This window comes from Lithobates pipiens, unplaced genomic scaffold, assembly GCF_037356315.1.
Source record: "Lithobates pipiens isolate NorthernLeopardFrog02 unplaced genomic scaffold, aLitPip1_a1.2 Scaffold_10, whole genome shotgun sequence".
Lineage (NCBI taxonomy): Eukaryota > Metazoa > Chordata > Amphibia > Anura > Ranidae > Lithobates > Lithobates pipiens.
This window is the reverse complement of record NW_027507686.1, coordinates 218,039,830-218,051,855: the sequence shown is the minus strand read 5'-3', so window position 1 is coordinate 218,051,855 and position 12,026 is coordinate 218,039,830. Positions and strand designations below refer to the sequence as shown.

Here is a 12,026-nt window from a genome sequence, read left to right as displayed (position 1 = left end):
CCTGTCACGGAGGGTGTCGGAGGGCCCCCTGTCATGGAGGGTGTCGAGGGGACCGTCAGGGAGGGTGTCGGGGGGCCCCTGTCACGGAGGGTGTCGGGGGGGCCCCTGTCACGGAGGGTGTCCGGGGGGGGCCCCTGTCACGGAGGGTGTCAGAAGGCCCGTCAGGGAGGGTGTCGGGGGCCCCTGTCATGGAGGGCGTCGGGGGCCACATGACGGAGGGTGTCGGGGGGCCCCGTCAGGGAGGGTGTCGGGGGGCCCCGTCAGGGTGTCGGGGGCCCCCGTCACGGAGGGTGTCGGGGGCCCCCGTCACGGAGGGTGTCGAGGGGCCCTGTCAGGGAGGGTGTCGGGGGCCCCTGTCACGGAGGGCTTGGGGGCCACACGACAGAGGGTGTCGGGGGGCCCCGTCAGGGAGGGTGTCGGGGGGCCCCGTCAGGGAGGGTGTCGGGGGCCCCCGTCACGGAGGGTGTCGAGGCCCCCGTCACGGAGGGTGTCGAGGGGCCCCTGTCAGGGAGGGTGTCAGGAAGCCCCTGTCAGGGAGAGTATCGGGGGCTCCTGTCAGGTAGGAAGTCGGGGGCCCCTTCATTGAGGGTGTCAGGCGCCCCTGTCATGGAGGAAGTTGGGGGCCCCTGTCATGGAGGAAGTTGGGGGCCCCTGTCATGGAGGAAGTCGGGGGCCCCTGTCATGGAGGAAGTCGGGGGCCCTGCCATGGAGGGTGTTGGGGGGGCCCTTATCGTGGAGGAAGTTTGGGGCCCTTGTCATTCAGGGTGTCAGGGGCTCCTGTCATGGAGGAAGTCGGGGGGCCCTTGTCATGGAGGAAATCCGGGGCCCCTGTCATGGAGGAATTCGGGGTGTCCCTGTCACGGAGGGTGTCGAGGGGACCGTCAGGGAGGGTGTCGGGGGGCCCCTGTCACGGAGGGTGTCGAGGGGCACCTGTCACGGAGGGTGTCGAGGGGCCCCTGTCACGGAGGGTGTCAGAGGTCCCGTCAGGGAGGGTTTCGGGGGCCCCTGTCACGGAGGGCGTCAGGGGGCCACATGACTGAGGGTGTCGGGGGCCCCGTGGGGGAGGGTGTCAGGGGGCCCCTGTCACGGAGGGCCCGTCAGGGAGGGTGGGCCACATGACGGAGGGTGTCGTGGGGCCCCTGTCACAGAGGGTGTCGGGGGCTCCCGTCACGGAGGGTGTGGGGCCCCTATCACGGAGGATGTCGGGGGCCCCTGTCACGGAGGGTATGGTGGGTCACTGCCTGTAATTTCTCTTCCCTCAGACCAGAAAGGAGGGGAGAAACACTGACGGAACATTACACAAGCCCGCCCACATCCCGACACTGGACCCGCCCCCGTCAGGTGACATCGGTCATATGACACTTACTTTCTCTCTAATAGATGTGCTATGAAGAAGGGAGGGGTGTAGTCTCCGATTTGTCCTCTGTAGGGCGCTGTGTCCTCTCAAAACAGACTCCAAAATAGAAACTTCCTCTTGCTGGCACAACAGAAGCAAAAATGGCGCCGCTCGACCTGCCTGTGACTTATAAACCGTTATCCACGCTTCATCTGATTGGAGGACACGCTCTTCATCTGATTGGCGGGGGTGAGCGGCGCATTATCTCCATCTCCATGACAGCGAGGGACACGACGAGGCGACACAGGCTGGTTCCATGTCACACGGGGGCCAAGTCTGTCACTGGGGTAGGCAAGTCTGGATGTCACACGGGGGGCAAGTCTGTCGGGGGTGCAGTCTAGATGTCACACGGGGTGCAAGTCTGGATGTCACTAAGGGCAAGTCTGTCATAGGGAGGGCAGTCTGGATGTCACGGGGCAGGGGAAGTCTGGATGTCACAAATGGGGGGGGGGGGGCAAGTCTGTATGTCACATATGGGGGGGGGCAAGTCTGTATGTCACATATGGGGGGGGGGGGCAAGTCTGTATGTCACATATGGGGGGGGGGGGGCAAGTCTGTATGTCACATATGGGGGGGGGGCAAGTCTGTATGTCACATATGGGGGGGGGGGGCAAGTCTGTATGTCACATATGGGGGGGGGCAAGTCTGTATGTCACATATGGGGGGGGGGGCAAGTCTGTATGTCACATATGGGGGGGGGGCAAGTCTGTATGTCACATATGGGGGGGGGGCAAGTCTGTATGTCACATATGGGGGGGGGGGCAAGTCTGTATGTCACATATGGGGGGGGGGGCAAGTCTGTATGTCACATATGGGGGGGGGGGGGCAAGTCTGTATGTCACATATGGGGGGGGGGGCAAGTCTGTATGTCACATATGGGGGGGGGGCAAGTCTGTATGTCACATATGGGGGGGGGGCAAGTCTGTATGTCACATATGGGGGGGGGGCAAGTCTGTATGTCACATATGGGGGGGGGGCAAGTCTGTATGTCACATATGGGGGGGGGGGGCAAGTCTGTATGTCACATATGGGGGGGGGGGCAAGTCTGTATGTCACATATGGGGGGGGCAAGTCTGTATGTCACATATGGGGGGGGGCAAGTCTGTATGTCACATATGGGGGGGCAAGTCTGTATGTCACATATGGGGGGGGGTGTAGTGTCACAGTTTGCTGCCTATCACAGGATGCTGCGGAAGTGACGTTGTTGCGTACTGCGCATGCGCGATGCGTTCCAAACACTTGCGCCGTGCGTTCCAACATAGTTTCGGCAATACAGTTCAGCGAAACCATCACATAATGTTACGGAAGTGATGTTACACAGAACACAAACACTGGGCCGTTCGTTACAACACTAATACTTCCCTTGTTACCTAGTAGGTTTTGCATTGCTGGGACTTGTAGTGCCTATCCTGAGCTACATGCTTCAATGTTCAGTGTCCTCATCCTTATCCCCCAGCTTCAATGTTCAGTGTCCATCCTTATCCCCATGCTTCAATGTTCAGTGTCCTCATCCCTATCCCCGAGCTTCAATGTTCAGTGTCCTCATCCTTATCCCCGAACTTCAATGTTCAGTGTCCTCATCCCTATCCCCATGCTTCAATGTTCAGTGTCCTCATCCCTATCCGCAAGCTTCAATGTTCAGTGTCCTCATCCTTATCCCTGTGCTTCAATGTTCAGTGTCCTCATCCTTATCCCTGTGCTTCAATGTTCAGTGTCCTCATCCTTATCCCCGATCTTCAATGTTCAGTGTCCTCATCCTTATCCCCGTGCTTCAATGTTCAGTGTCCTCATCCTTATCCCCATGCTTCGATGTTCAGTGTCCTCATCGAAGCAGGGGGATAAGGATGAGGACACTGAACATTGAAGCAGGGGGATAGGGATGAGGACACTGAACATTGAAGCTCGGGATAAGGATGAGGACACTGAACATTGAAGCTCGGGGATAAGGATGAGGACACTGAACATTGAAGCACAGGGATAAGGATGAGGACACTGAACATTGAAGCTCGGGGATAAGCATGAGGACACTGAACATTGAAGCTCGGGGATAAGGATGAGGACACTGAACATTGAAGCACAGGGATAAGGATGAGGACACTGAACATTGAAGCTCGGGGATAAGGATGAGGACACTGAACATTGAAGCTCGGGGATAAGGATGAGGACACTGAACATTGAAGCTCGGGGATAAGGATGAGGACACTGAACATTGAAGCTTGCGGATAGGGATGAGGACACTGAAAATTAAAGCATGGGGATAGGGATGAGGACACTGAACATTGAAGCACAGGGATAAGGATGAGGACACTGAACATTGAAGCTCGGGGATAAGGATGAGGACACTGAACATTGAAGCTCGGGGATAAGGATGAGGACACTGAACATTGAAGCACAGGGATAAGGATGAGGACACTGAACATTGAAGCTTGCGGATAGGGATGAGGACACTGAACATTAAAGCATGGGGATAGGGATGAGGACACTGAACATTGAAGCTCGGGATAAGGATGAGGACACTGAACATTGAAGCTCGGGGATAAGGATGAGGACACTGAACATTGAAGCTCGGGGATAAGGATGAGGACACTGAACATTGAAGCACAGGGATAAGGATGAGGACACTGAACATTGAAGCTTGCGGATAGGGATGAGGACACTGAACATTGAAGCATGGGGATAGGGATGAGGACACTGAACATTGAAGCACAGGGATAAGGATGAGGACACTGAACATTGAAGCTTGCGGATAGGGATGAGGACACTGAACATTGAAGCAGGGGGATAGGGATGAGGACACTGAACATTGAAGCTCGGGATAAGGATGAGGACACTGAACATTGAAGCTTGCGGATAGGGATGAGGACACTGAACATTGAAGCTCGGGGATAAGCATGAGGACACTGAACATTGAAGCTCGGGGATAAGGATGAGGACACTGAACATTGAAGCACAGGGATAAGGATGAGGACACTGAACATTGAAGCTCGGGGATAAGCATGAGGACACTGAACATTGAAGCTCGGGGATAAGGATGAGGACACTGAACATTGAAGCTCGGGATAGGGATGAGGACACTGAACATTGAAGCACAGGGATAAGGATGAGGACACTGAACATTGAAGCTCAGGGATAAGGATGAGGACACTGAACATTGAAGCTCGGGGATAAGGATGAGGACACTGAACATTGAAGCACAGGGATAAGGATGAGGACACTGAACATTGAAGCTTGCGGATAGGGATGAGGACACTGAACATTGAAGCATGGGGATAGGGATGAGGACACTGAACATTGAAGCACAGGGATAAGGATGAGGACACTGAACATTGAAGCTTGCGGATAGGGATGAGGACACTGAACATTGAAGCATGGGGATAGGGATGAGGACACTGAACATTGAAGCACAGGGATAAGGATGAGGACACTGAACATTGAAGCTTTCGGATAGGGATGAGGACACTGAACATTGAAGCATGGGGATAGGGATGAGGACACTGAACATTGAAGCACAGGGATAAGGATGAGGACACTGAACATTGAAGCTTGCGGATAGGGATGAGGACACTGAACATTGAAGCATGGGGATAGGGATGAGGACACTGAACATTGAAGCTTGCGGATAGGGATGAGGACACTGAACATTGAAGCTCGCGGATAGGGATGAGGACACTGAACATTGAAGCACGGGGATAAGGATGGACACTGAACATTGAAGCTGGGGGATAAGGATGGACACTGAACATTGAAGCTCGGGGATAAGGATGAGGACACTGAACATTGAAGCATGTAGCTCAGGATAGGCACTACAAGTCCCAGCAATGCAAAACCTACTAGGTAACAAGGGAAGTATTAGTGTTGTAACGAACGGCCCAGTGTTTGTGTTGTGTGTAACATCACTTCCGTAACATTATGTGATGGTTTCGCTGAACTGTATTGCCGAAACTATGTTGGAACGCACGGCGCGAGTGTTTGGAACGCATCGCGCATGCGCAGTACGCAACAACGTCACTTCCACAGCATCCTGTGATAGGCAGCAAACTGTGACACTACAGGGGCAAGTCTGTATGTCACATATGGGGGGGGGCAAGTCTGTATGTCACATATGGGGGGGGGCAAGTCTGTATGTCACATATGGGGGGGGGGGCAAGTCTGGATGTCACATATGGGGGGGGCAAGTCTGGATGTCACATATGGGGGGGGGGGGGGGCAAGTCAGTCTGTATGTCACATATGGGGGGGGGAAAGTCTGTATGTCACATATGGGGGGGGGGGAAAGTCTGTATGTCACATATGGGGGGGGGGGGAAAGTCTGTATGTCACATATGGGGGGGGGGCAAGTCTGTATGTCACATATGGGGGGGGGCAAGTCTGTATGTCACATATGGGGGGGGGCAAGTCTGTATGTCACATATGGGGGGGGGGCAAGTCTGTATGTCACATATGGGGGGGGGGCAAGTCTGTATGTCACATATGGGGGGGGGGGCAAGTCTGTATGTCACATATGGGGGGGGGGGCAAGTCTGTATGTCACATATGGGGGGGGGGCAAGTCTGTATGTCACAGGGGGGTGGCAAGTCTGGATGTCACCCAGGGCATGTATGTCACCTGGGGGGGTGGCAAGTCTGTATGTCACCTGTGGGGGTGGCAAGTCTGTATGTCACCTGTGGGGGTGGCAAGTCTGTATGTCACCTGTGGGGGTGGCAAGTCTGTATGTCACCTGTGGGGGTGGCAAGTCTGTATGTCACCTGTGGGGGTGGCAAGTCTGTATGTCACCTGTGGGGGTGGCAAGTCTGTATGTCACATATGGGGCGGTGGCAAGTCTGGATGTCACATATGGGGCGGTGGCAAGTCTGGATGTCACCTGGGCGGGCCAAGTCTGGATGTCACCCAGGGCATGTCTGTCACATATGGGGGGGCAACTCTGGATGTCACATATGGGGGGGGCAACTCTGGATGTCACATATGGGGGGGGGCAAGTCTGGATGTCACATATGGGGGGGCAAGTCTGGATGTCACATATGGGGGGGCAAGTCTGGATGTCACATATGGGGGGGGGCAAGTCTGGATGTCACATATGGGGGGGGGGCAAGTCTGGATGTCACATATGGGGGGGGGGCAAGTCTGGATGTCACATATGGGGGGGGGCAAGTCTGGATGTCACATATGGGGGGGGGGCAAGTCTGGATGTCACATATGGGGGGGGGGCAAGTCTGGATGTCACATATGGGGGGGGGGCAAGTCTGGATGTCACATATGGGGGGGGGCAAGTCTGGATGTCACATATGGGGGGGGGCAAGTCTGGATGTCACATATGGGGGGGGCAAGTCTGGATGTCACATATGGGGGGGGGCAAGTCTGGATGTCACATATGGGGGGGGGGCAAGTCTGGATGTCACATATGGGGGGGGGGGCAAGTCTGGATGTCACATATGGGGGGGGGCAAGTCTGGATGTCACATATGGGGGGGGGGCAAGTCTGGATGTCACATATGGGGGGGGGGCAAGTCTGGATGTCACATATGGGGGGGGGGGCAAGTCTGGATGTCACATATGGGGGGCGGGCAAGTCTGGATGTCACATATGGGGGGGCAGGCAAGTCTGGATGTCACATATGGGGGGGCGGGCAAGTCTGGATGTCACATATGGGGGGGCAGGCAAGTCTGGATGTCACATATGGGGGGGCAGGCAAGTCTGGATGTCACATATGGGGGGGCAGGCAAGTCTGGATGTCACATATGGGGGGGCAGGCAAGTCTGGATGTCACATATGGGGGGGCAGGCAAGTCTGGATGTCACATATGGGGGGGCAGGCAAGTCTGGATGTCACATATGGGGGGAAAGTCTGCCACGGGGGCAAGTCTGGAGGTCACATGGGAGGGCAGTCTGGATGTCATGGGGGGGCCACAGGCTACACTGGCTGGGTGTCATGGGGGGCCCACAGGCTGCATGCCACAGGAGGTACGCAATGGTTGGCACAGGCTGCCTGGATGTCACAGGGAGGCACAGGCGCCCTGCATTATAAGGGGTGATGCCTATTTTCACACCCTGCATTACTTGGGGATACCTATTTTTAGGGATGCACCAAAATTTTGACCGCCAAAACATATCGCCCAAACATGGCCCTTTTGGCAAAAAGCCGAAAGAGAATTCCTGCCAATACTTGCACGGAAAATTGGGTGGGGCGGGGCTCTGCCCCTGGTGCCGCCTATCAGGGGGGCTTCCTAGATCATAGAAAAGAGGAGAGCCGCTGCCTGTTTCATTATAGCGCCGGGAACATCACAGCTTTCATTTCAATAGCTGTGTGTTCCCCACTGTGCGCCGTCACATACAGCCCCTCTCCCTTGTCCGGGCACTTAGATAGACAGATTACCCGATTGATCTGTCTTTTCAAAGTGCCCGGACAAGGGAGAGGGGCTGTATGTGACGGCGCACAGCGGGGAACACACAGGCATTGAAATGAAAGCTGTGATGTTCCCGGCACTATAATGAAACGGGCGGCGGCTCTCTCCCTTCACTGGCTGCAATGGCGACACTGGCTGCACTACCGGGGACGCAGGCTGCATCTGACGGGCATTGGTGAGGCTGTATTGATCTCCTGTACCATGTCCTCAGTCTCAGGTCTGAATTCAGCCAAAATTGGACCTGAAACATTGAATGGAGACGCACCGGACTCCTGCTGTGAGCCGCTGCATTCCCCATGTGAGCCCAGCCAGTTCTAAATGGAAATGTAAATTCCTGGCCCATCCATTTTTTAGTTAACCAACATTAGAGGTATGTTACCATGTATCTCTAAATGTGTCAGTTTCTGACTCTTCAATGTTTTTCTTTTTCAGCTTCCCCCATCTGTTTTGGCTGTCACCATGCAGATCTGCAATTTTCTCACCCGCCTGTGATTGGCCGTGTACTTTTGGAGTGGAAACATATATACCAGTTCTTTATGTACCTCACCTTTACATTTTTCCAATCTTGTATCGTCCGTCAGCATAAATGGTTTCTACAATCAAGCTGACCTGGTCCACCCTTCCTTTCCTAATCCTAGCTATTCTTTGTTAGGGGTATTGGGGCCCACTTTTTATTTATATTTTGGTAAACGTGGTTAAATACTTAAATGGACTATTGTATAGTTTGAGTCTTGCTGTGTGAGCTTGTGTTGGGTATTTATTTACTTTTGTTTTTGTTTTCATGCCACATTTTTTGAATAAAATTCAGTTTTTAAAAGTTTAAAAATAATATGCTTTTAACATTAATAAAATGGTCAGTGCCTTTTTTGCTCATACTCTTGTCTTGCTGCTTATTTCCTTAACTTTTTGTCTTTCAGTTTGTTGTTTGTTTTTGACCTCCAGAAGGTTTTACCCGCTTTATGATCATAATATTGTTTGCTATCCAGCACTGTGATACTTTCACACTGGGGCGCTGGGGGCGTTGGCGGTAAAGTGTTACTTTACCATTGTTTTTGCGGTGCTATTTGGCCACTAGCTGGGCGCTTTTAACCTCCGCTAGCAGCCGAAAAAAGCACTTTGTCGGTTCGGAGATGCTGCCCATTAATTTCCAATGGGCAGGGGCGCTGTAGGAGCGGTGTGTATACTGCTCCTACAGCGCTTCAAAGATGCGGCTAGCAGGATTTTTTTTTTTTTTTTACCGTTCTGCCAGCGCACTGCTCCATGGGTTAGATTAGTATGAAATAGATTGTTGAAAAGATCTGGTCCCCAACCAGAAATATCAACCAAGGAAAAAGAGCAAGGGGACAGCTGTGTGCACAGCTCGGACCTGGTGCTGCACGGGCCTGCATGTAACAGTATTGCTTGCGGTGGGTGTTGGGCGCATGTAATGTGGTGGGCACATGTGCGCCGGCTGTCGTCGTGCATGCACTGCAGAACCCCGGCTGTCGTTGCGCATGCGCTGTAGAACCCCGGGACGCTGTGCGCTGGTGACGCGGCACTGGGGTCAATCAGCGGGGTTGAGAGGCATTAATAGCGGTGCTTCACCGCTACCCTGGCACGACAAGCTGATCCGGAGAACCCCAGGGGTCACACTGCGAGTGGTGAGTGAGCACGTTCCAGACAGGGAGTCACACCAGTATACAAAAATATCTATTCATTGATGCATTACCATGCTCTTGTTTACACAGATGATCACTTAAACCCCGAGTGCCCTAAATGTGCTGGACGTTCCTCCATCTCGCACACTGATCCCATCAGTGAGGCAGAGTTCTTTATCCACCTTTGGGTGGGCAGCCTCATGTTTCTCTCCGGGGCTTAAAGAAAGCAATCTGCTTAACCTATTGCTAACTAATTAAATTATATTTATTTTCTGCTCCTGGCACCCAGGTTTCACAAGCACCTCACCAATCACTAATTGCCTTACTATTACCCTTGGGTATTCTTTCGGGAACTTGAATCCTTTTTTCAACCTTTATGCGCTGTCACATCACAGCGAGTAATACACTTCTTGAATAATTAAATGAAATTAACTTTATATATTTCCTTACATATATAATTTACATATGAGACTGGATCTCACCTTTCAGTTTGCATTCATTTTTCACCATCCGCATCGATTCTTCACTTTTCCCATTTGTGGGATTCCTTTTTTCACTTGTTTCCCTTTTTCCGTCTCACTATCTTCAGATCTCACGTCCGTTCCCTCTTCCCCCCCCCCCCCCTTTTCTCTTTTTGCTCATCTTTTCCATTCCCTTCCCCTTTCACTAGGGGCTTATTCCAGTTCTTCCTTACAGCACATTGCTTGTTTCACTTCATCGGCACATCTATTTCTTCCAATCACATCGTTTTACCCCTGGTGATGGAGATAAATCTCACGACTGGGTTGTCACCCAAGAAAAGTCTTGAGACAAGTATAAACCATGATTTAATATAAATATCTCCATATAGATCTCGGCTAGTGTCGGGCTTAATGCCTCTCCCAGTCGCCGGGGGAAGCTTCCCCTGGTTGCCTGAGCTGTCTCAGGGGCACGGGCGTTCGGGTAAGACCTTGTAAAGCGTTTATCCATATTTTAATTTTGTTCTCTTCCCCATTGCATCTTTTTGATCATAGGTATGCAGTAAAAGATAATATAACTGTGATTTCTATATATATTCCTAGACATATGTATTTCCTGAAGAAGCTGAAAAGCGAAACTAGTCGAAATACGTCCTTCTTTATACCAGTCATTGATTATTTGTACTGCCAAATTTTTTTATTTTATTTTTTATATTTAAATAAATTGATATATTTTTTATGTCTGTTTTTTTTAATGTTTCCATACCCTGTAAAGCGCACTGTAATAGTCCCCTTGCTCTTTTTCCTTGGTTGATATTTCTGGTTGGGGACCAGATCTTTTCAACAATCTATTTCATATATATTTATTTGGGATGAAGGTGCATGATGTAACGTTTTATTTGTAATTTAATATTATGTTGTGAGGCCACCCACAATCTACATGGGTTAGATTAGAAGGGATGGAGGCCCAGAGACATGTCCAGGGTACACAGAGGATACATGGGATGGATGTCCAGGGAAAACATACTAGCTCATTATGAAATTACTTACCTTAGATCAAAGCTGTTGCAGCGGTCCTCTTGCACCTCTGTGACCAGCGATATGTCTCCAGTAGGGATGAGCTCCGGCGTGTTCTCACAGGCAGTGAGACATTTCCCAATCTCGGCAGCCGCGCATCAGGAAATGTCTCACTGTCTATGATTAGCGCAGCGCTGCACCGACTTCCTGGCAGGCTCTGCACGTGGAGTGTGCGGATACGCCGGAGCTCATCCTTAGTCTGCAGGAGTTATTTCAAGGTTCACAGACTCTGGCGCTGTGATTAGCCGGAGCTGTGATGATGTCACTTCCATGCGGGCACGGCTGCTGAAGAAACGGCACAAGCGCTGATGACGTTGGTGGCGTATATGGTAAATATCTCCTAAACCTTGCAAGTTTAGGAGATATTTACAGTACCTACAGGTAAGACTTATTATAGGCTCACCTGTACAAGTGGTATAACTGGGTTTGCAGCCATTTTAATATACATGCACTTACCAGGGCAGGAGTCTGTGTGCTGTTTTCACCTGGGCCGGTACTCTTTTTGGGCCCCTGGCACCACCATCTTGGCTGTACAAAACCGGTTTTGACTTTCTTGCCGTTTCACAGCAACCTCTCTACTGCGCATGCCCTGGACAAGCTGCACTTTAAGACTGGTCCTGCAGCCTCCTGGGACATGTGACGGGTTGAGGGTTGGGGGGGATCTCAACTTCTGCATTTCTCATCTAGGAGAGGATTGTGGGAGTAGGAACCTGTCAGAAAACGGTACCCACTCCAAGAAAGAAAAGAAAATATTGATAATAGAGGAGGCGGATGAACGGAACTTTCACTTTTAAGTGAAGCTCTGCTTTAATTGAGGACAATCAGCATGACAATAGGAGGATATTCAGATGAATGAGCTGGGGGTTGTTGATGCATTGCAATGCTATTAATGTTAGCACCTCAGTGCCCATGCTTCAATGAACAATAGAGTATTGCAGCAATCATTTTGTGACACATCTGATTTTGGGACATTTTAGTGTGTCAGAAGCACAATGATTTCGGTGGGCTGCCTTAATGCAATGTACATTAACCGCTTAAGGAACAGCCGCTGCAGTTATAGT

The 12,026-nt window shown here is 51.8% G+C and overlaps 1 long non-coding RNA gene across 1 annotated transcript; it reads left to right on the top strand.

Moving 5' to 3' along the window:
* The first annotated feature begins 1,263 nt into the window (after nucleotides 1–1,263).
* On the top strand, nucleotides 1,264–8,668 carry LOC143942352 (uncharacterized). Its single transcript, XR_013264760.1, has 2 exons — nucleotides 1,264–1,683; nucleotides 8,226–8,668. It is a non-coding gene; the product is annotated as an uncharacterized LOC143942352 (long non-coding RNA).
* The last annotated feature ends 3,358 nt before the right edge of the window (nucleotides 8,669–12,026 follow it).